Below are 24,738 nucleotides of genomic sequence, written 5' to 3' on the forward strand. Positions count from 1 at the left end.
GTCTGGATCTTGATTTCAACCCCAAAACTACTTAAAAGTGTATTTTTGTGACAAGCAGGGAATTATTTTGTAACCCTAAAAAAAAGGAATATTCCAATTTTATTTGAAAGAGACCTTGTCATTTCACTAATGAAAGGTTAAGCTATGTAGGATTGTCTTCAAAATGACCCCATAGTGGGGGAGGGGAGGAGATGGAGATGAAAGATGCAACAACAGTGACTCTGAGTTTATAATTCTGGAGCTGGGTGACTGATAACACCCAGGCAGGCTGGCTGTACTGTTCTCTCTATTTCTGTACATGTTTGAATCTTTCCATAAAATGTGAAACAACAAATAGACTTCAGTGTTTTAAAACCCTCACTTTGAATGTTAAGAGGTTTGCCCAAGTAGGTGGGCACCTGCATGGGGCACTGAGATAAGAAAGAACAGACACCTGGCTCCAGACTGACCTGGGGCTACCTTGACCCTCCTCTTCTCCTAACCATCCACAGCCAGCCCATAACTGCATCCCGTCAGCCCCACTCCCCAAATGCATTCCTCATTGGCTCCCACCATCTCTCAACTGGCCCAATCCAAGAGCCTCCTACCTGGCCTCCCTGCTTCCTGGGTCCCTGCCATACATTCTCCACATTATCTTTGCAAAATGTGAGTGAGAGAAAATTACTTAAGTGCTTAAGCTATCATGACTGCTTCTCACTGCGCTTAGAGTCTACACTCCTTTCCGTGCTCCTGATGCCCTTCTAAACCTCGCGTCTCATCACTCTCACCAGCGCTGGCTCCAGTGTCTCCACAAACCTGCTGAGCACATTTGTGCCTCGGGGCCAATGGACAAGCTGCCTCTATTCCATGGGTGACTTTTCCCAGATCTTCAAATTCCAGCCTCCTTATCGCCATCTCAGCTCACATGTAACCTACTCAAAGATAGCTTTCTTAACTCACTTCCCCCCAAGTCTCCCATCTCAACACTGTGTTATTTCTTCATTTCAATCTGACATTGTTTCCTTATTTGCACGATTATTTTTGTTTTCTCGGTTGTCCTTGGCCTCCATCCCCCCAGCAGCCTTGCCCAAACAGCATAAGCCCCCGGGGAGCAGCCGGCGCTGGTGCTCTGAGAAGACACATGCTGAGCGCGACATTACAATCACGTGGTGTAGTGAAACGGTGTCGAACAGCAGATACAGAAAAGCAGTGAGAATTTCTCTCTTATTTTATAATTTAAATGAAATATAACATTTACTCCTATGTAATGAAGAATTTGGTAGGTCTTTGTTCCCAGTTCCTAGGCAGCAACCGCTAAAGCCTCGAAATTTCCCAAGATAAGAGTGTCTTTGCTATTCATGGTGGAACCTTGGATGGCTTGTGTTCATGAGATGACTCAGGATGGGGACTGGCCAGCCAGAGACACCAACCATGTGATTAGAGGAGTGGGGCTTTGAGCTTTGTGACAAGTGAGTGGCCACCAGGAGAGGAAGGGGCTCAAAATTTAGGGCTAAGGAAAGGTTTGACTTACAGTTAGGGTTTGGGTTAGCCATGTCGGTAGTGACCCAATAAATCATGGCTTTGTAATAAAGCCTGCAGTAAAAACTTGGGGCAATGAAGCTCAGAGCTCCTGTGAGCTTCCTGGTTGGTAACACTCTTGGAGGACTGTCACACTCAGATGCCATGAGGACAACCCTGAGCCCTTCCCACTGGGGTGCTCTCCACAACAGCTCACCTGATGAGACCTAAGGGCTGCTGCTTGTCTGTGCTTCGAGGAGGATCCCATTCCCTGTACAGAAGGCCCTGATCACTGGGGCAGCTGAGGTCCTCTGACGGAGGCTGAAGTGGCACTGGGAATCAGAAGCAAACAGGTGAGCGTCACTGTCACAAAATGTTCACATGTTCTGTTGATAAAATTTGGTGCTAACACTTCATGGTCATTTGTAAATAAGGGGCCCTCACTTGCCAGGAGGGATGGAGGTACCATATAATTTTTCATAATTCTCACCCAGGATTAATATTAACCCCTTGAGGGTCATTTGCAAACGTGTGTGGAAAGGAACGCTTGGATGTCACAGTCCTGGGACCACCGTGGGTACCTGGTGAGAGCCTTGCAGATGCTTAATGTTCTACAACCGGGCCAGTGTTCCACAGCAAAAATCTAGTCCACCCAAGTGCCCAAACTGCTGCAGTGGAGGGACACCTGATGGTCCAGCCCCCTCTTTGGACACCCGGAGGAACTTGGACCCTGACAGGTTAGGGGCAGGGTCAATTCTAAAACCCAGGCATTTTTGTCCCCACAATTCAGTAGTTATTCGGTGACAGCACATGGAATATAAACAACAAAGTAACTTGACATGATGTTATATATTTAGCTTACTCAAGAAACAAAGTTTAAATCCAGTCATTCTCCTTCCCACCTGACCTACTTTCCTTTGTCTTGTACTAGCACCAGATTATTACCCACCCAGCCTTAACAAGGGTCCTGACTCCACTTACCTCCCTCCCAAACACCACATGAGATGATTCCTCAGCCTGGATGTGGGACCAGCAATTACAAGAAGCTTTAGTGGAAAAGAACTGGTTATGCACAGATACCAACTAAACACTGTAGATTCCTGGTGTCCCACAATAGTAATCATGACAGCTGTTTGCAAGTGTCCCCAAAGTTCATTTAAGACTCTCACTGCTAATTTTGCTGGGACATAAATATGAAACATGTGGACTGCTGGGCTGGACTGCTAAGCTGGGTCTCTAATCCAGGAAGCTCAGTGTCTGCTCCCTGCACCCAGCTCCCTGTTCTGTTCATGCATATGCATCAAGAAGCTGTTTAGTGTCCATTTTAATATCTTAAACAGTGCATTTCAATATTGTCTTCATCCACAAATACGTGTACCACATAGTAGTAATGATCAATCTTAGTATTTGCTTTCTTTGGTCTTAGAGAGTCAGATAAATGGATAGCAAAGATAACAAAGTCATAGAGGGCTATAATATAGTATTTCCTTTATTTCAATGACAGGATTTATTTAAAGAGCTTAGATATAACATCCTTGCATTTATGGCATCATTAAGCGTCTGAAGCTGTTACATTATAAAAACTTCATTTCTAGCGAGATGTTATCAGTTAGAGAAGAGCTCCTAAATTTGAGGGGTTGCTGTCATCTCAGACAGAGTCCCTAAAAAATGTCAGCAATCTGCAGTATTGCCATCATGACAAGAACCCAGACAGATGAAATTTGGAAAGCCCTGTGGCTTTCTAGTGTACAGACATAAAATGGTATTTCAGAGGGAAAAGCCTGAATTACAGAAAGTGATAAATGAAATGGTCTAACATGCATTTCCCTTTCAAAGAACTAATATGTCTTTTGTCGATAATAACATCTGTCAGTAATTATGAAAAGAGCTGACAGATGCATAGTACTTAATATAAGCCAGGGCAGTTGTATCACTGACACAGATTCATTAATCCCCATAGCATCTCTACGAGGTGGGTACTACAATTATCCCCATTTTATTGGTGAGGAACTTGATAGACACAGAGGGTAAATGACATTTACAAGGTCGACAGTGAGAAACCAACACAGGTGTTCCAGCTTGAGTCTACGCTCTTGGCCACTTCTCTTTTTTTTTTTTTTTGGTGGTGGGGAGATAATAAGGTAATTCTGGTGGGGGGTGGGGAGGTAATTAGGGTTATATGTCTATTTTAGAGGACGTGATGGGGGCTGAACCCAGGACCTTATGCTTGCTAAGCATGTGCCCCATCACTTGAGCTGTGCCCTCCCCTCTAGAGTCTATGCTCTTAGCTGCTAATCCTCACTGTCCCACATGGTAACTGTGGGGGAAGTACAGTTCATTCATTCACTCGTTAAACTCAGCCTTCCCGGTGCCTGAGATTCAGCAGTGAACAAGACAACATGTTTCCTGCCTTAAATGAGCTTGTCGCCTCCTGATATATTATCTTCATTTTACCCAGGAAGAAACAAGGTCAAGAAGATTAGTCTTTTCCTGTTAACACCGGAGGATACATGAGGTGCTTTATTTCAATTCTGCCATTTGACTTACACCATGGGGAGGGAAAGCTGCCTTGCAAATCCTGGAGCTCACAAACCTGTTAATCCTGAATTTTTTTTAACACTGTCCCTTACTTGATACTTGATCTGAGAAAGGATGAAGTAAACCTAAAAATGTTCTAAGAGAGCTTGTGGCTTATACAAGGTAACTAACCAGCCACTGTTTACTATCCTAACAGGAATCTGTAGGCATATTTCTTTTCTTTCTCTTTTTTCCTTTTTATGGGCAGCTTTTAAAAACCAAATCAAACCAACCAAACCAAATCACTGATAATTCAACAGCAGGTTCTAAATCACCCCCAAGACAGCAGCTAAACTCGGTTTAGACTTACAATGCGGTTTCTGGTGGTTGGATTGAAGAATGTATCTCTATCCTGAATATAAAAGTCTTTCATGGAGCTCTTCTCAAATAGGGCAATGAAAAACTCTTGTTCCGGTTGTTGATACTTTCATCCACTTGGAGGACTTTCATCAAACAGCGGAAGTTATCAAAGGCTGAGGACCGGGTTTTCAAATCATTGGGCTTCAGAGGCAATATTATGTGCAGTATCTCAGCGTATGTACAGAACACCTCCCACAGGGGGTGTACTTTTGCAAATACAAGCTTGTCATCCAAAACCTATATTGGGAGAATGAAAACACAAACCAGGAAAATATTTTCACATTTTTAGTATACAGATTTTTCCTACATTGCTGGTAGTTAAAGCACTTGTGCAAACACACACATATGTCACACTGGTAAAAGTGAAGATATAATAAAAATAGATTTGCAATACATCATACATTTTTGCCTTAAAGATAATTTCTTTGTTGAAATTACTGAAAAGTTTTTTAAATTCCTTACAGTTCCTTCATAAAATAACCAATGTTTTAGATAAAGAAAAGCAAACTTGTTAATTTTTAGTCCAAATTAGTAACTAAAAATAGAAACACCAAAATATTCTTTGCAGTGGTATTGTAATGACAATTTTTTAAATTTCTGAAACCTAGAACTATTTACATATCTGTTCAATATATTGTTAAACAGCCATTAAAAGGGATTTAAAAGATTTATATTTATTGATATGGAATATATAATAAAAGGAGAAAACAAAAAAAATGTGAAATAATAATTTTCCTTTTTGGAAGGGAAAAATATCTTCATTTGAACAAAAAAAAGTTTAGAAGGATTTTATGATCCTTTATATATAATTAAGGTACAGATGGTTTTTAATTCCACTGTTCTTTCACTTTCAATTTTGGGGGTAACTTTTTATAATAAAAAAATCTTTAAAAAGGTTCTTGCATAAATACATTAATAGATATATTTATGACTATATTCTCTGGCTATTAAAAAAGATCTCCTAGCTGTGGATCTGAAACTTACATTCCATAATGCAGATTCTGACTGACTCGCCTCCCAGCCCACAGCAAAGGCACGGCTAGTGTGACATGTTTCAAATACCATTCCAAGGAACATGCAGGCTCCCAGCCAATGGCTGCAAGGGGACTGACACTGATCTGGTTGCTCCCAGCTGCAGACCATCACAGATGAGGTTAGATCCACAGGCTCATATTTTCTCTGTCAAAAGAAATCAGAAAGTGTTAGGCTTTTACTTACACCAGGGAACAAGAATTTGTTTTTTTATGCAAAAAAATAACAACAAACCAATTTGAACCTGATGAAAAGACATTTACTCAAAACAGCACAGTAGCAATGAAGGTGCTCTGGCAGACAGGGACTTGTTGGATTCCTGTGAGTGCTGGACTCCTCACATGGAATTTCCTTGGCACTCCAGAAGGCCTGTGGTTGTCCTCATGGGTTTGTGGCCATAAGTGGCGCACAAAAGTCTCTGGCTTTGCCACAGTTTCAAAGCCTTTTTGGCTTATGAAAGGTTTTGCCCTCAAATGGAGTTTTCTTGAGTCCAGTCACTGATGTCATTTACCAGAGTTACAGTCCAGATCTGATATTCTAGACTCTTAATATCTTGCAGACATTCAAATGGTTCAGGTTTGGATGTGTATTCACCTCTGCAGGCCTGGACCAAATCCGATAAAGACACCCGGACAAGTTCAGCAAAATACAAAGAAATTTTTCTCTCTGCAAGACTGAAATGTCTGTGAAGCTATAAAAACATCTGCACCTACAAAAATAGGGAACCAACTCATCAATAACATATCTATCCATAATGCATGGACATTCAAAATAAATACTGTATTTACTCCTATTAAATTCTATCTTGCTTTTGCCAAACTGTGTCCTAAACTGAAAGGAAAGTAGGTAAATGTAGAGAATTTTTTACCTTTTAAGAGAAAAAGGAACCCTCCTACTCGGTTGGTGGGAATGTAAATTGGTGCAGCCTCTATGGAGGACAGAAAAGAAGTTCCATAAAAAAATGAAAATAGACTTCCGTGTGATCCAGCAATCCCATTCATGGATATATGTTTGGAGAAAAATTTAATTCAAAAAGACACATGCACCCCAATGTTCACAGCAGCACAATTTAAAATAGCCAAGACACTGAAACAACCCAAATGTTCACTGACAGATGACTGGATAAAGAAGTTGTGGTATATTATATATATATATATATATATATATATATATGTATATATACATGTATGCATATATATACACACGCATATATACACATGAACACACACACAAATGGAATACTGTTCAGCCACTAAAAAATAAAATAATGACATTTGCAATAACATGGATGGACCTACAGGGTATTATGCTAAGTGAAATAAGTCAGAGAAAGAAAAACAAATATTCTATGTATTAACTTATATGTATATCTAAAAAATAAAACAAATTAATGACTATAATAAAACAGAAATAGACTCACAGGTACACAGAACAGACTGGTGGTTACCAATGGGGAGAAGGAGAAGAGGGGAGGCAGGAAGGGGTTAGGGGATTGAGAGGTAAAAAGTACTAAGTATAAAATGGATAGGTTACAGGGCTGTATCATACAGCACAGGGAAATATAGCCATTATTTTATGGTGACTTTAAATGGAATATAATCTATAAAAATGTTGAGCCTCTGTTTAGTACACCTGAAACTAATATGATGCAAATCAACTACTCAATTACAAAATTTTTAATCAAAGTTTCCTTTTCATATTATTTGCAATAAGTTAGAAGCCAGCACTGTCAACAGAAACATAGTGCAAGTCACAATTTTCCAGTAATCCCATTTAGAAAATAAAAAGGAACAAGTGAAATTAATTCCAGTAATAATTACATTTATCCCAAAATATCCAATATACTATCATTTCAAAAGTGTGATTGACACTTTTAAAACTTATTAACAATATTTTACATTATTTTTGTTGTACAAAGTCTTGAAAATCTATTATGTATTTTCCACTTATAGAACATCTCAATTCACAATAGCCACATGTGTCTGGTGGCTACCATACTACACAGACCAGATTACACCATTCACACTTCTGATAAATTAACTGCTCTTACTTATTTAAAAAACTTGCAGAAAAGGGTTTAGATAGTCCCTCTATCAAACAAAGCAACCTTGACAGGTGGGGATTATTTTCATTATAAAGTGAAAAATAAAGGTAAGAGAGCCATGCTTACATGTATGTTAAGGTAACAATACCTTCTTAATTCATTCAGGACTTTACAATCTTTCTTCATATGCCAAGGATTCACTGTCACTGCGCAATGTTTTTCACTACTATCATCTTTGTGATTGAGAGGCTTCTGATGACCCTGCTTTGTGCTTCTGTACATAAAGTAACAAAACAGAGAAAAAGACCTTATTAAAGATAATTTAGGGGGGAGGGTATAGCTCAAGTGAAAGATCATGTTCTTAGCATGCACAAGGGCCTGGGTTCAATCTCCAGTAATTCTTCTAAAAATAAAATAAATAAATAAAAACCTAATTACCACCCCCCAGCAAAAAATTAATTTATTACTTTAATTAAAAGTTTAAAAAAGATAATTTAGTGCAGGCTTATCAGGCTACAAGAGCTACAATGAATGCCCCCACCCATTAATTTAGAAGAAGTCTCACAGTATTTCTCAACATAAAGGCTAAAATATAATTGAGAACACTTCCTGATGGTCAGCATCATTTTAACAAAAATGTAGATAATTATGTCCCTGTTGTCAAATTTCTGTCAGAGTTGGGCATGGAACATTTATTTAGTAAAAGTGACTTTGCAGCTCTCTTTGAAAGAAATGCTGAGAAATGATCTTTTCTGTTGGAAATTAGCCTGCTTTTAAATTCTTCAGTAGGCATAAGTGTTTACAAACCAGGCAGGAACTGGATTATATTTTACATATACTTTAGAAACTGATTTGAATTTTGCCCTCTACCTGCAAGGCTATTTCTTAGGTAATAACATAAGCAGGCCACTATACTAAATTTTGTTTCCCTGTTTGCTTAATCCTCACAACAACTCTGTAAGCTGCTATTATTACCCCCATATAACAGATAAAGAGCTTGAGGCAGAAAATAATTTGGGTAACTTGGTAAATGGTGGAGCTGGGTAAGACTGCAGCCAGTCTGACACTCAGGTCCATTCTTCTCACCAATGTCTGATACTGCTACCTACATTCAGCAATGACCGCTAATTTCATATTTAAGTGTGTCATTTCTAAAAGTGCAAAGCTATATTAGTACTGCTGTGTAAATTATCCGTTTGAGATGTGATTGCCAAAAAAAAAAAAAAATAAATAAAATCAGGGTGCCACTGAGGGGGGGCAAACTGCATATGGACGGACACAAGGGACTTTGTGAGGACAAAGTTGCACAAATCTAGAAATAGCTAAAATGGCTGACTTGTACAATTATAATGTGTGAATTTTATGGCCTGTAAATTACACCTTAATACAGATATTAAATTAAGAAACTGGGATACAAAATTAAGACTAAAACACATATATAAATCACACAAAGAACAACAGGCAAATATCATTATTTACTGCACCATTGTCCTTGATGCAGCTTCCTATCCTCACCCATTCCTGAAAGGATGACTCATTTTTAAAATAGTCTTTTAATTTATTCAGCAAATAATTTTTGATTGCCTACTATGTACCCAGGACTAGTCTAGGCAGTTGGAATAGATAAATAAACAATACAAAAGTCCTGTCCTCACGGAGATTTGTTGGAGTCTAGCTGGGATGGGGGTGGAGATGACAATTCACACAACAGAGCAGCAGAGGAGGTGGCATGTTAGGAAAGAGGAACCATGGAAAAATCAAAAAAGGGCAAGGTAAAGAGAGTTTAGGGTATGGGATGAGGGTGATGTTGTATTAAATACCAGAGCAGGCCACACTGAGGACTGAGGTTAGAACTAAGACTTGGAGGTGAGAAGTCCCAGGTGGACGGACTAACCATCACCGAGGCCAGCGTGCACTTCGCATGTTCCAGAATGGGGGCACGGCTGGAGCTGCGGAGAAGGGTCAGTGCAGATCCTGTATGGCCTTGGAGGACGTTGTAAGGACTGTGGCTTTTACCCAGAGTGAAATGGGGAGGCACTGCAGAAGGACGACACAATCTAACTTAGGTTTTCGAGGCTCACTTGACTGCCAGGTGAGAATAGTCGAAACGGGTCAGAGATGAAAGGAGGGAAGCCTCTGAGAAGGGCTGTGCAGGAGGAGAGGACAGTGGCTCAGGGTAGGGAAGCAGCAGTGGAGGCAGGAACCATGGTGAGAAGTGGCTGGGTTCTGGATATGTTTTAAAGGCAGTGTTAAACCAGATCTATTGACAGAATTCATGTGGTATGTCAGTGAAAGTCAGAATAACTCCAAGTTTTTTGACCCAAGCAGCTGGATGGATTAAGTTTCCACTAACTGAATGGGGGAGGTTGCAGGAAGAACCAGTTTGGGGTGTAGGAGAACAAAGAGCTCAGTTTTTACACATGTTGCTTTTAAGATATCAGAGTTTCAAGTGAAGATGTCAAATCAGCAGAAGATTGTAAGAGTCCAGAGTTGGAGAGAAAAATTCTAGCAGGAGACAGAAATGTGGGAATCATGGGTCACACAGGTGGCACAGGAAGACATGAAACCCAGGTACTCAAACATTAAGATAACCTGGCATTAACCATAGAAGTTGTCCTTGAGGGCCTGCCTACTAGGTGTGGATATCAGTCCTATTTCCTGACCACTCGAGTTTTAAAAAGCAACTTACAAATTAATTCGTGCAAGACACTGCCTCCAGTGGGTGGGTCCAGAGCTGGAGTGGGAGAATTGGATGGTGCACACTACTCCCTACAGTAGAATGTGTGTGTGTGTGTGTACACATGTGTGTGTGCGCAGGGGGATGAGATACACCTGGCTTAAGAAAAAGAGCTAGTAAGTCTAGAAGCTGAAAGATGAAAGAACATCCAGATATGGTAGAGGGAACAGGGGAAACACTGTGTACTGTAAGACATATCCCCATAATGCCATTTCCCACCATCCTTTCATCAGGAACACAGTTGGAAAGGGGGGAATTATGTAGATACGTGTGATGTACACAAACTTTCTGAGTATGTAACACAGAATATCGACATATGTAGCAAGTTAGTGATATTTATATATGCTTCAAGTTTAAAAACAAGTTCACAACAGAGGGAAAATAAAATACTGAGGAGTGGTAGAAGTATCATAGAAGGCCTTTCAATGCTCAGAATGGAAGCAAAAGCAGCTTCACCCAACAAAGAACGTCAATAAGAGTCAAGAATGTTTATATTTGCTTAAGAAATTGAGAGTTACAACTTCCTGCTTTAAAGAATTAACATAAGACAGATACCACACTATAAGCAACGTCTATACTGGAGCTTTCTTAAAGCTATTTTAGTTCCTGCTTGTTCTGATGTACTCCAGACACTCTGCAAAGAAAACCTTCTATTCAAAGGCTTAAAGGAATAAAATAAGAAATAACACTGCATTCTTTTCAGTGGTCTCTGTACTGAAAGTCACTTGCAAATGCAGCACCCTGCCACAGGTCCACATTTTTAACAATAAAGACCTTTGCGCAATTTTTCAATTGCTATGTGACTTTGGGTCAGTCTCTCACTAAGAAGCAGAATGGAGTACCAGAAAATGACACATCAGGTCTAAAACTACAGATGTGGGAGATGAACCTCCACCAGGAAACAGCTAAGTGGGAGGGTAAGGTTTACCTTTTAAGTTACCGTAAGTGCAGTTACACCTGCTCCCTGCTTCCCCTGTGAAGTGAAGAGCTAGTCTTTTCCAGAAAAGCTCTCATTCTGAGAACTGTCTTCTTTAAAATATTCGGAGATTCTCTTTTAAGGTTCTTGCACTTTTAAGCCTTTCCCCAACTCTACATCCTATAACAAGTGTAAAAATTATCCTATAGCCTATTGTTACAGAACATACTCTACAAAAGCTGAGGTTTCCCAGGGTTTGGATCCCAGAACTCTGCTACCAGATAATCCTAAAGCTTTCCTTCCATAACAGACTCTTCCGCCAATTCCCAGCTGTGGGCAAATTCGGCTTCTCAGATCAGGTAACTTTCTAACTCTGCCTACGAACACTCTGCTGCCAGTAAAGGAACTCTCAGACAGAAAGCACACAATGCCCCTAGTGAGGGTTGCCTCCTTCAATCAATCAAGATGCCATCACCAAGCAAATATTTAAACCTACTGCAAAACCTCTAAAGACATCTTACAAACAATATAGTTTGTATAGATGCATACTATTTGCTCTGGAATAGTGATTTCCAATGGAAGGAACAAAGGACCACATGACCCAAGCAATTTTTTAAAACTGCACATAACCATCCCTCTTCACGTGAGGATTCAGGCAAGACGGTCTTACAGGCCTAGGTGTAACAGAATGACAGCACCTCTAGGAGTAGGTTGAAAAGCAGCGAGGTAGACTTCTAGTGAAAGGGGGTGATGTAATAGGCCCCATCGCCCACTTACCTACCAGCACAGGACAGTCATCTCAGATCGAGAACAAACACTTTGGGAAACAGAGGTTGTTTATATTTTTATGGTATTCTGGTGGAAATAATGCCCTGAGTCATGTGAAGTTGTGGCTGCAAAATTGAACAGGGGACTGGACATTTTCACATTCAGGACAAAAATAGCCCCTGGATAGCCACCATATCTGCTCTCCCCTTTGCCTGTTCACCCCAAAAGCTGCAGGACTCTCCTGCTTGCAATGACACCCACCACTTCTCACAAATTCTTGCCAAGTTCACATCAGCAGCTGGTGGTGTCAAAGTCACCATTTGTACTGCTATGAAGTCCCTCCATTTCTTTATATCCCTTCTATTTTCTCTGTTGTCTTCCTAGCTACACTTGCATTCACAAGATAGTTACCGCACTAACATTGCCTCTGTAATCAGTCCAGGATATAGGAAGTAGAGATTCAACTGTAACCAGTCCCAGAATACTTGTCATGCCACACTAGTGTCCCAAAAAATACTCTGGCATCCCTCATCTCACTCAAAGAACCACTGCATTACTTAGAGGTTGTAAAATTAGAGGGCTTTCTCTACTGGGAAACACTGTGGCTTGTGGTAGAGTTGTGATTTCAGTTTTTGCAACTACTTACAGGCAAAAAGACATGGCCCACAAATTTTCTTCAAGCGTTTGGTATTTAAACTTTCATTAGATACAGAGCCGGTGGACTAACCGTAATCTAGGAACATATGGTCATATTATCAAATAATGTTCATGTCTACCTTACAGACATGTAAGAACTTGGATTACACCTGCAAGCCTCTAGGACTTTAGAATTAGATGTGAAGCATCCTGTGAGATAAAAAACCTCCTATCCAGTCACAGAACACAATTATAGACAACATGACACTAATGTCACTGAATACATTAGTATAGTCCATGTATGGTTAAGTTACATCTCCAATTTCTCAGAGCTGGAAAGGAGATGTCTAGAAAAGCTGGAAAAGCCCAATTACCAAAACAGCTCAAAAGTTAATGCAGACTCCTGCACCTCCCAGAGCAGAGGGCGGAGGGGGCATTGCCCAACACTCTGTCCTCCCCCAGGACGTGGCATGTGGGGAAGCAGGCAGGAATGGGTGGCTGGGACTCGGAGGTGGAGAGGTGATGAAAGCAAGAGTGGAACTGCTCTGGTCCTAGAACAACAGAGCTGTAAAAAGCTCGGCTTCAGTTCAACCAACTCCCTCTCCCACTTTCCCTCCCACCTACGTGAGAAACAGAGCACAGCCAGGCACTTTCTGCCCATGACGGTGACTACTAGTAGGAAAGGGACCAGGATAAAAGCATGTCCTATAAAAGATCAGTCTGATTTTAAGGCTATGTTATAAACAATGAACAGCACTGTCAGAGTGGGACACTTGTGTGGCGCTCAAGTAGGGAGGAGGAGGTTGAGGATCCATTTCCAGCACTTCCATGTCTTTTATCACTCCTATTTCTGACCTCTCCTTTGCCACTTTTTGAAGCACTGCCATCACTGGCAGGTAAAGGGGCAGCAATGTGACTTGGCCGTTTGGCTGATGGGGCTACATTTCCCAGCAGTGGAATGAAAAGGCACTGGAAGAGGATCAGCTGGAAGATGTGAACTGCAGTCCTGGCCTGTGCCAAACACTAACCAGGTGACCCTGGGTTAGGCTCTTAGTCTCTCTGGGCTTCCGGCTGTTTACTTATAAAAGAAGGTTTTGTCATTGCACAAATATATCCAATATGAAATGTAACATGAAAGTCAAACATAATGACATCTCACCTGCTTGCTTCAGGGAACTGTACAAGCACTGAACACTATGTGAATGTAAACACAGTCTTAAGAAAACTATTGAGGTAAAGCACTAAACTGAACATGGAGATAAAGTTTTATGGATTTTCTTGGCTTTCTTTTTTAATTGCAACACTGAATTAATAGTTATTAGCTATAATCCACACCACCACCACTGCGAATAAATAAAGAAGGTAAGCACTGCCTGGATGCCTGTTATTGCCCGATGCTAAGCAGGGTGAGGGGTATAAAGGAGGCTGAACAAGTGAGTCTTCTCCAGTTACCAGCTAAGTGAGGAGACACATTGGAAACCACCCAGGAATGGTACCAAGTCAGTACTCAAATCCAAGATTACAGACTACTGATCATAAACAGTACAGGAATACAAAGAGGAGCTAGAAGTATTTGGAATAAATAGGGAAGACTCTATGAAGGGGATGGGGCTCCAACTAGTTCTCAGGGCAATTCTAAGCTGTTTTAACTGAGGACTGGATAGGAAAAGGCTGGTGACTCCTGGTTTTTAATAAGGCACAGGTTACCCTAGGAGGCTAAGTTACATAATGATTGGAACAAATAAGGTAAGTCCAAAATGATGAAGGGTCGAGACTCCCTGGCTGAGATCTGGTTGTGTTAAGTCTTTGACTTGACTGTAGATGTGGGAGCACCAAAACTGTAGGTTGACTGAAAGGGGGGGAGAGAATATCCAAGAATTCAGCAGAAGGAAAAATTCATGTATCAGGGATGAAAGCTCTTCATCAGAGTATCAGCAATCAGAATAGACACTTGAAACCAAAAACATACAGTTCAAGCAGCTGACAAAATGTGGAGGGTGGTGAGAGAAAGATAAATCAAAGACCACTCCAAGCCTTTGTGTATTCAAGACCGAAAGAATGATTATCCCACTGAATAAGTGGAGACGCTGCAAGAAAAAAGATTATGAAATCAGCTTTAGACATGTTGAATCTGACGTATGAGCTAAGAGTAGGTTTTCTCTAAGAAGCTCAAAATTCAAAACTGAAGCACAGATGTTGAGTACAGGCTTAAGATGCAGATGGACAAGACATGATAAATCTCCTAAAAGAAAACATAGGCAAAACATTATCTGACATAAATCTTAGCAACATTCTCCTAGGGTAATCTACCCAGGCAATGGAAATAAGAGAAAAAATAAACAAAAGGGACATAATTAAACTCATAAATTTCTTCACAGCAAAGACAACCATAAGTAAAACAAAAGGAAACAACAACCTACGAATGGGAGAAAATATTTGCAAATGATACGACTAACAGAGGCTTAATTTTCAGAATATATATAACAGCTCATACAACTTAATAACAAAAAAACAAACAACTCAATCTTAAAATAGGCAGAAGACCTAAACAAGCATTTCTCCAATGAAGACACAAATGGCCAATAGGCACATGAAAGAATGCTCGATATCACTAATAAACTGAGAAATTCAAATCAAAACTATAATTAAGTATCAGCTCCCATCATTCAGAATGGCCATCGCTCAAAAGTTCATGAATGATAAATGCTAGAGAGGCTGTAGAGTGAAGGGTACCCTCTTACACTGCTGGTGGGAATCTAGTTTGGTGTAGTCATTATGGAAAGCATGGAAATCCCTGAAAAAACTAAAAGTAGACTTATCCTATGACCCAGCAATCCCACATCTGGGTATATAACTGGAAAGAACTCCAATGTGAAAAGATACCTGCACACCAGTATTCACAGCACCACTGTATACAAGAGCCGAGACATGGAGGAAAGCTAAATGTAGCAACAGATGACTGGATAAAGAAGTTGTGGCATATTTATACACTGGAATACTACTCTACCATGAATAGGACAAAATAAAACCATTTGCAGCAACATGGATGGAGCTAGAGATCGTCATTCTAAGTGAAAGCAGCCAGAAACAGAAAAATACCAAATGATACCACTCATATGTGCAATGTAAAAAAAGAGAGAAAAAGACACTGTGAACTCATCTACAGAACAGAAACAGACTTGCAGACTTAGTAAACAATCAAGGTTACCAGGGAAAGGGGATAGGAAGGGATAAATTTGGGAGTTCGAGATTTACAAATGTCAGCCACTATATATAAAAAGAGATTTTAAATTAAGTTTCTTCTATATAGCACAGAAACCTATGTTCATTATCTAGCAATAACCTATAATGAAAATGCTGATACAGCCACCAACTGAGGAAGCAGGAGAAGAAAGGAGAGTTAGTTATGCTGGGCTAGAGCCCACTTCTAAAATCCTTGTCAGCCACTGAGGCTGCCCCGAGTACACTGAGCTTTCCTCCCAGGGACAGGCTGACATGACATGCATCCTGCAAACCTGGGGCAGCAGAGGCCGTCCCCAGGTCTGGCCCTAGGGGAGATGGGAGCAAGTCCACCTGCTCCCCTTGGGGCAGCACCCCTCCCTGCAGCCCCCGCCACCTGACTGCACCACGCCTGCATCTCAGGAAACCACTGACTTGAAAACAACTGATCCACGAACCTGGGGCAGCGGCAGGGAGATGGGCAGCGACCTGGCAAGCTGGTAGACTTGCCCCCATCTCCCCCATGGCCTGTCCAGGGCTCGGCCTCTGCTGCTCCAGGCACGGTCCGCAGGTCAGCCTGCTCTCGGGAGGAGGGCACGGTGTGGTTGAAGGCAGTGGCGGGTTATGGGGTCTGCCCATGGGAGCCCTTGGATTTGCTTCAAACTCCCCAGCGCATGGCCTGAGCTTGGCCTCTGCTGCCTCAGGTTCGTGGAACTCAGGTTACAGGTCAGCCTGCTCCTGGAAGGCGGGTGCTGTGCTGTCAGGGAAAGGTGGCGGCTGCGATGGCGGGATTGGGGCTGCCCTGTGAGAGCGCGGGGGTTGCAACAATTTCCCGCTGCTGCTGCAGCCATCCCAGCACACTCATCGCACCGAGCCCATCTCCCAGGAGCAGACTGACCTGTAACCTGAGTCCCACTAACCTGGGTCTTTAGAGGCCGCCCCCAAGGTCAGGCCGCAGGTAAGATGGGAGCAAATCCATGGGCTCTCATGGGGCAGTCCCCATTCCATCCGAGGCCCCGCGACCGCACCGCACCCACCTGCAAGGAGCAGGCCATCGTCTGAGGGCCAGTCGGAGATGCTCTGGAACCGTCCGGCGCCCTCCCAACTCCCGGGGCTGTACCTGCTCTCCTAAACCCGTGTATAAGCGGCGGCAAAAACACGGTGTTCAGGAACTACTAATACCGGGGTTACCACGAACCACAGCGGCGGCTGGGACCCGCCTCAGGGTCCTAACGGGACGCGCGGCCGGGACCTCACCTCCGCACCCCTCCCTGGGCGCCTCCTCAGCTGCACAGCCCAGGCGTCACCCGCCGGCTCCCCGAGCAGCGCGCCCCCACCAGCGCCCTCTTAACTGTCTGGCAGCGGCAGCCGAGCCGCGGGCAAGCGGCGGCCCAGGCCCCAGGCCGTGTTCCTCTTCCAGGAGCTGGTCCAGGAGCAACCGGCTGCCGCCAGCTTCCACGCGTTCTGGGTGGGTTCCGGCGTCCGCGCGTCTGTCCGTCTGCGCGTGCGCGCCCCTCCTCCTCCCGCCCGCAGCGCAAACTGCTCGGGTGGGTCTCCTGCTTTACCGGCCCTGGCCGCTGGGGCCGGGAGGAGCCAGGTGGGGCCCCTCCTGCTTGTCCCGCCGGGTCTCCATCCCCAGAGCCTTCACCCAGCCACCGACTGGGTCCTGGCATTGAACTAGAACCACGACTGCCCTAGGCCAGGCCTCACCCACCCAGCCCCACTTTCCCTGCTCAACTTCCCCTCCCTGTTACTACCCTCCCACCACTGGCCAGGCCCAGTCTCCCACCAGACCTTGAAGACAGGGCTCCTTCTCCTCACACCATGGTCCCTGCCCTGACACTCCATCCTGCTAGGTCCTAACCTATGGCCCCTACACCCACAAGCTTACCCCTCATGCCTCAGCACAGGACACCCAACATCCTGAAATTATCCCCCTCACCTCTCAGCCAGGTCATTTCCACTCTGATCGGGCCCCACACCTCTCAACCTGTACCCCCACACCATGGGATCCCCTTAAATCTGAGTGCACCCCTACCCTGAGCTCACTCACTCACCCTTCACCCTGTGGTTGGGGTGGGGAAATCCGAGCTCCAGTAATGATGACTACTGCCACCAGTGGGGGATCGAGCCTAGTGTGCACCTTCAGAGTTAATGTCTGAGGCTACAGGGTGAGGCAGGCTGGGATGAAGGTGGTTCCAATTCCTGCCTTGGCACCCTGATCCCCGCAGCCTGTGCCTGAACTGACCTGATGGGTCAGGTTGATCCCAGACTGCCAGCCACTGGCCTTGGGCTTTCGGTGGTTGACGGTCCTGATGGTGATCTGGACTCCTAGGGCGGAGGCACTGGGCACGCGGACCTTTGGGGTGGGGGAGTTCAGAGTATGCACTTAATCCCAGGGTTAGAAATCAGATGGTGGGCTGTGTGCATGGGGCTTTGTGCATGACATGGACTCAGCACAGGTGGGTGCAGGGAACTTGTTCATTCACACCAGGCCAGAGGGAAGAGGGAAGGGAGCTTTTAAAGTGTCAAAGTGAGGAAGCCAAAGCTTTAGAGCAAAGTAGGAAGGTGCACTGGCCAGGCCACCATGGATCTTGCCGCAACGCTTGTCCCTTGCATCAGGGGAGACTGGCAGTTGACTGGCCAATGAGACATCCCCTGCTGTGGTATAGTTTACAGGCAATTGAAGGGATTTTGAAAGGTAATTTTAATCCAATAATTTTCAGTTTCTCTGTGGTAGATTAGGTCCAAAATCATGGTGAATCTGGCAGGGATCCTGCCTGAAATCCAGCCTGGGACAGTGGAGGACCCACCCAGGAATCATCCACTTAGCTCTCACCAAAAGTCACTGTAATAGAGAAGAACAAATCTGACTCCATATTGGATCTGTTCCTTTTCCTTTAACCCTCTGCCGTGTTATCTAGGCTTAGACTTGCAAGCTCTGCACTTTTTGTAAAACAGTGTTGCCTTTAGCCTGAAATAAACAGGAGAGCCTATTCTCAAAAGTCTGAGCTTTAAGGATATTAACACTTTGCACTCCTATAAAGATAACAAGTTGCAGAATAGAAAAAGTTTGTTTTGTTGCAGGTTTTGCAGGAACACCATGATCTGACCCACGTGGACAGCTGCAAAGGATTCCAAGAACAAAGAATTCCTACACCAACAAGTTTGCAACAACCAACCACAGCCCCTCCCCTTTTTAGTAGAAAAGGAGCCTGAAGTTGACATGGGGAAGATGGTTCTCCAAGATATTAGTCCGCCATTATCTTGGTTTACAGCTGTTTACGTAGACCAGGTCATAGTGCCTCTGTAAATCCCCTAACAAAACAAAAGTAGTTTTCTATTCTACAACCTGTTGTCTTTATATAAGTGCAAAAGTGTTAATATCCTTAAAAAATCAAAGCCTTGAAAGTAGGCTCTTCTGTATATTTAAGGCTAAAGGCAACATTGTTTTACAAAAGGTGCAGAGCTAGTAAAACTAAGCCTAGAAAAGAGGGCAAAGGGTTAAAGCCAAAAGGACAGATCTTCTATGGAGTCAGATTTTTTCTTTTCTATTATACTATATTCTATTTTTGTTTTAAGTATATAAGAATAAAGTTTAGCCTTTTCCCATTTTAAATTGTGCAATTTTAAGGAGCATTAATTGCATTCACAGTGCTGTGAGACCAGCACCACTTGTTTCAGACTATTTCCTTCCTCAAAGTAAAAGCTTGTATACAAAGAGCACCCCACGTCCTACCTCCCCCAGCCCATGACAAGCCCTAATCCCCTTTCTCTCTCTATGTCTTTACGTATCCTGGAGGTTCCCTATCAGTGAAATCGTATAAAAGGTGGCTTTTTTTTGGTTTGTCTGCCCACATATCTTAAGTAGGGACGGGTGAATTATTATTTTTTTTGTTTTCACGTGAATTAGCATTTTTGTATTTTGAGAGGAAAGTCCAGATGGATTAAAGATGAGACGTACCAAATGAAGCCCTTTTAGTAACTCTGTGTATAATCTCGGGGTAGGCACTGCTGTTCTAACTGTGAAACCAGAGCCAGAAGGGAGATGCTTAGCTCTTCTTGTGGCAAAATAAATCCAAACAAAAGCAGAAAACAAAGGCCAAGAAAGACAGCTGGAAAGACAAACCACAGCCTGGAAAAACCTTTCCTCATGACCCAAGATCGGAAAAAAGCTTCACATCCCTGTGGTCCAAAAAGCTCTTGAAGCCCAGTGTTCTGAAAAGAAACAAAACACACAGAGTCAGTTCCAACGAGAGGCAGTGCAGGTGGCCGGTTTGTACTGGAGATGCTTGACCTCTCAGGTGAGGACACAGGCAGACAGACAGACTGCAGAGACAGCATTGGCCACCATCACCCTGGCAGGTCTTTAGCCCGGTGACAACCAGCCCTGGTGACAACGTGAGCAGGCAGAGGCCCCAGGAGGTACCCTGGAAGGAAGAGCAAATGGACGCTCCTCTCCGGCAGAACAAGGTGTAGGATGCATCAAAGTGCCACAGGTGCATCCCTTCCCTAGCAGTGCTGAGCCTTAGAGAAGATCCCACCAAAGTGCTTGCACAATTTTCAAAGATAATGTTTCTTCAGTAACATGAATTCAAAATAATCAATATGTCGTCAAGGGATTTTCAGAAGTGACCTGCCCTGGAACCGTACAATACACACACATAAATACACACATATACACATAAATATATACACACATACATACAGGAAAAGAGACAGACAGACTGAAACACAGAGAAGCAGGGGGAGACAGAGAAACAGAGAGAGAGACAACTCAGAGAGGCACTGAGAGACAGAGACAGAGAGAAGGAACACTGGAGCTGGTAATGAGTGGAACTCACATACATTTTCACAAGTCAGTCTATGTGTCAGAACCTGGTCCCAAAGTCGATCCACCCTCCAGGGGAGGGTGTGGGGATCCCACAAGGGTGTGGGGATCCCACAAGGGTGTGGGAACAGAAGGCAAAAAATAGGAAGCCATTGTGGGGCAGCCCACCACAGAGGCCGAGATGGGACACTGGGCCTGTATGTCAACATGACAGAATGACCTAGGAGGTTGTATGCCAGAGCGGACGATGTCAGAGTTGTATTTAATTTCGGTCTCACGACTGTGAGCGGGGAAGCAAGCAGCAAGGAAAGTGACTTTCTCCAGACCCCAGGGCAGACCCCGGCCTGTGTGGGGTGTGCTTTGCACTCCGCCAGCCCTCTGTGGGTTCCTTCCTTTGCTGAGTCTGTGCACGATCTCCCTGTGATGCCAGCCCATGGGGGTGACAGATGCAATAGGTGTTTCTAGGTCTAGAGACAGGATGGCTTCTCTAGGAAGCAGGGGCCAGAATGATCCCCACTGTGCTGATGGGGGATTGGGGAGACCCTGAGAGGCACGTGGCTTGTCCAGGATGATAACACTGCTGAGTAGGGGGAGCCAGGTCTGAACCCAGCTGTGTCTTCAGAGCTGCGGCACTGGTTGCATCCAGGCCTCCCCAGGGCTATGGGGGGGGCTGAGTTGGTGTCACTGTGTGTGGACATGGCATGGAGTGAGAAATGAGAGATTGGAAGCCCAGAAAGGCCCTTGAGGAGCTTTGTGTCAGGAGGAAGCTTGGAGAAGTGGACCCCAGGAAGTGACCTCACTTCCCTGGCAATAGAGCCCAACAGAACTTGGAACCGAAGTCACCAGGCACCCGCTCTGTAGAGAAGTCCCTACTCAGCTCACCTGGTTGGAGACAGAGGCATGTTCTGCTGCATCCCATTATCCTGAGGCCACAGGCCCCGGAAAGCCCTCAGCGAGGGTCTCTACCAACGCTGCCGGCACTGGGTCAGGTCTCACCCAAGGCGCCTCTGGCCTTTTGGCCAGAGAGACCCAAAGGTAACACAGGGAGGCCCAGGGCAGGCCCCCCCAGGCTGGGCCACCACTCAGATCACATCCAGGTAGCCACACGGCCCCATCCTGCCTGGTGGAGGTGGAGCAGTCATGTTGGGGATGGGTATCTGCCTCAAGAAAGAGCAGGACAGAGGCCTGGGGGCCCGGTCACGTAGACAGCCCAGGACAAAGCTGGCTGGCTGGGATGTGGAGAGCCGGGGAAGGGTCCTGCCGCCCGAGGTGGAGCCCATGCTCTCTGGGTATGCATTTTCCCTCCCGGATGTCTGAGCTGAACAAGGTTCCGGTCTGATCTAGCAGCAGAGGGTAGAGTCTACAGAATCAGGAGTGTTCCTGGCCGGGAAGGACTCTGAGACTTCCATGCTGGGTCAGCTGCTGGTCACTATCATTGCAGAGCCAGATACCACATGTTGAAAAGAAGCTGATGAATAAGAACACCAACGCCCCCTCCCCAAGTGAAGGACTGGTGTGTCACTCTTCTGAGGGCCAGCGCAGACTCCTGGTGGGTCTGGATATGGAGGGGTCCCCACCACCATGGCCCACAAATCAGTGGGGCAGGCCTCCGACCCAGACATCACCCAGGGCTCTCCCAGGGACCTACCCGGGGCTGACGGGTAGCTCAGCACACCCTGGTCTGACCTGGAGCACCGTGCCCACCTCGCTGCAAGTCAGGTGGAGGACCAGGAGCCCCCGAAGCAGAGACCAAAGGTCAGAAAAGCAGGGCTGGTGTATGTGTGTAGGTGAGGGTGGGGCGAAGGCTGGGCCACACAGGGAGGTGTCCCTAGAGGCTACTGTTGGGACCAGAAAAAAGAATGGCCTCAGAACACCTGTCTGGAAATATTCAGTCACAGAATACATCCTGTGGGCACTTTCTGGGTGGGAGCTGTCTGGAAAGCTCTGGGAAGATTTCTGTCCTTGTAGAGGCACATGGAAAGGGAGGCAGGTGCGTAAATTTTTCCTCTCTCACAGCATGAGATCTTCCACAAGACTTAAAACTCTCTCCACTTCCAATAGTTACAGAGGAGGCAGGGGCAGGGGAAGATGTCAGAGACCAAAAATGGGACGAACTGGATCCAGCAGGAGACCTCGAGCTCCCTCCTGCCGCTCCTGCAGCTCCTCCTGAACCTGCGTCTGCAGCTGGACTGCTGGGCAACGGAGAAATAGTTCAGGCATCACCACCACCTGGGGTAGAGTCCCCTCTGCACCCACCCACACCTTCTTCTCCAAAATGTTCTCCAAAATTCCACCGCCAGTCCCCCCACAAACTTGACGTCCCTTCCGCTGGAGATGTTTTTGTTTCATTTTCTTTAGTTTCCTTTGCTTGTTTCACATCATTTATGACATCCTTTATTTTTCTTTTTAGAGTTTCATGTAATAAAATGTAGACTTTTCCCCTTTTAAATTGTGCAATTCAGGAGCATTAGGGGCATTCACAATGTTGTGCGACCATCACTACCATCTAGTTTCACACTATTTCTTTCCTCAAAGTGAAACCTTGGATCCAGAGCATGCACTCCCCTCCCTCCTCACCCAGCCCCTGACAACCCCAAGTCCTCTTTCTCTTTGCGTGTCTTTACCTCTACTGGTTGTTCCCTGCCAATGAAATTTTAAAAAAGGATTTTTTCCTTCCTGCCCACATGTTTTCACCTGGGGCTGAGGATTTTTGTTTGTTTTCACTTGAAACAGCATTTTTATTATTTTCAGGGGATATGCAGGGGGATTAAAGATGTGATGCACAAAATGAAGCCCTTTTGGTAACTCTGTGCATAATCTCAGGGTAGACACTGCTGTTCCCCCTGTGACACCACAGCCAGAAGACACAAGGGAGATGCTTAGCTCTTCCTGTGGCAAAAACAAAACCAAATGAATCAAAAAAATTAGTAAAAGCCCAGAAAAATTGCTTGAAAGGCAAACCACAACCTGGAAAATGCATTCCTCATAACCCAAGGTTGGAGAAATTTTTCCCATTCCTGTAGTCCAAAATCCTTTTGAAACTCAGTGTTCTAAACAGAAACAGAACAGACATGGGCAGTTCCAATGAGAGGCAATGCAGGTGGCCAGTGTGTGTTAGAGATGCTTGACCTCTCAGGTGAGAACAGAGGCAGACGGAAACACTGCAGAGACAGCATTGGTCACCATCACACTGGCGGTTCTTTAGTCAGGTGACAACCAGCCCTGGTGACAATGTAAGCAGGCAGAGGCTCCAGCAGATCCCCTGGAGGGAAGAGTGAAGGGACGCTCCTCTTCAGGAGAACAGGGTGCAGGACGCATCAAAGTGCGACAGATGCATCTCTTCCTCAGAAGATCTGATACTTACAGTTCATCCCACTAAAATCCTTACACACCTATTCAAAGATGCCTTTTCAAGGGTGTTCATCACAGCACTGGTTGAAACAGTCGGAATTAAAGCAACAATAATATTGATGGAGAGGGGATGGGGTCCATTCGTTCTGGTTCATGTGGATGAATGAATGCTGTTCAGTTGGAAAAGTGGGTGCCTGGTCTCAACCCAATGTCAAGGGAGGCCTCAGGGTGGAAGTATGCAGACCCACTCTCTGCATCCAGGGTCCCATCTGCACGACCACATGTGTGTGAAATCAATATAGATGGAAATTGATCTGATTGTGAGTGTGTGAGAGACAGAGATGGAGAGAGACATACTGAGAGACACAGAGACTGAGACATAAGCACCAAATCATTCATGACAGACACCGCTGTGGGTGGGAATTACAAATCACTTCTTTTTTAGGCAATATTTCAATTTTTTGTACTGTGTCTGTATTACTCTACTAATTCTAAAAGGATTAAAATCCTATGCTAATGTGACCCATTCATTACTCATCTATGGAGTAATTAAAGTACATTAATCCTATTTTTAAAAGAATTTAAAGCCTTCTCAGGACTCAGTTCCATTTCAGCTCAGTGGAAGCAGAGGTTCTCCAGGAGGTCGTGTCTCTTCTGAATCAGCATCCAATACAGGTGAGCAAGAAGTACCCAACTTGGACACTGAAGACTACAATAGATGAGAGAGTCTGTTGAGAGAAATTAAGACCTAAATTCAAAGAGAATAATCC

General features: G+C 44.5%; 2 long non-coding RNA genes across 2 annotated transcripts; one reads left to right on the forward strand and one right to left on the reverse strand.

Annotated features, from left to right (window-relative positions):
• Positions 1–4,395: 4,395 nt before the first annotated feature.
• Positions 4,396–17,299, reverse strand: LOC140695066 (uncharacterized). Its single transcript, XR_012070748.1, has 5 exons — positions 17,044–17,299; positions 7,637–7,784; positions 6,335–6,394; positions 5,419–5,613; positions 4,396–4,671 (listed from the first exon to the last, which is right to left on the reverse strand). It is a non-coding gene; the product is annotated as an uncharacterized lncRNA (long non-coding RNA).
• A 4,187-nt stretch (positions 17,300–21,486) lies between these two features.
• LOC140695065 (uncharacterized) lies at positions 21,487–22,875 on the forward strand. The gene is made up of 3 exons (XR_012070747.1): positions 21,487–21,652; positions 22,059–22,166; positions 22,679–22,875. It is a non-coding gene; the product is annotated as an uncharacterized lncRNA (long non-coding RNA).
• The last annotated feature ends 1,863 nt before the right edge of the window (positions 22,876–24,738 follow it).

This window comes from Vicugna pacos, unplaced genomic scaffold (genome assembly GCF_048564905.1).
Source record: "Vicugna pacos unplaced genomic scaffold, VicPac4 scaffold_129, whole genome shotgun sequence".
Classification (NCBI taxonomy): domain Eukaryota; kingdom Metazoa; phylum Chordata; class Mammalia; order Artiodactyla; family Camelidae; genus Vicugna; species Vicugna pacos.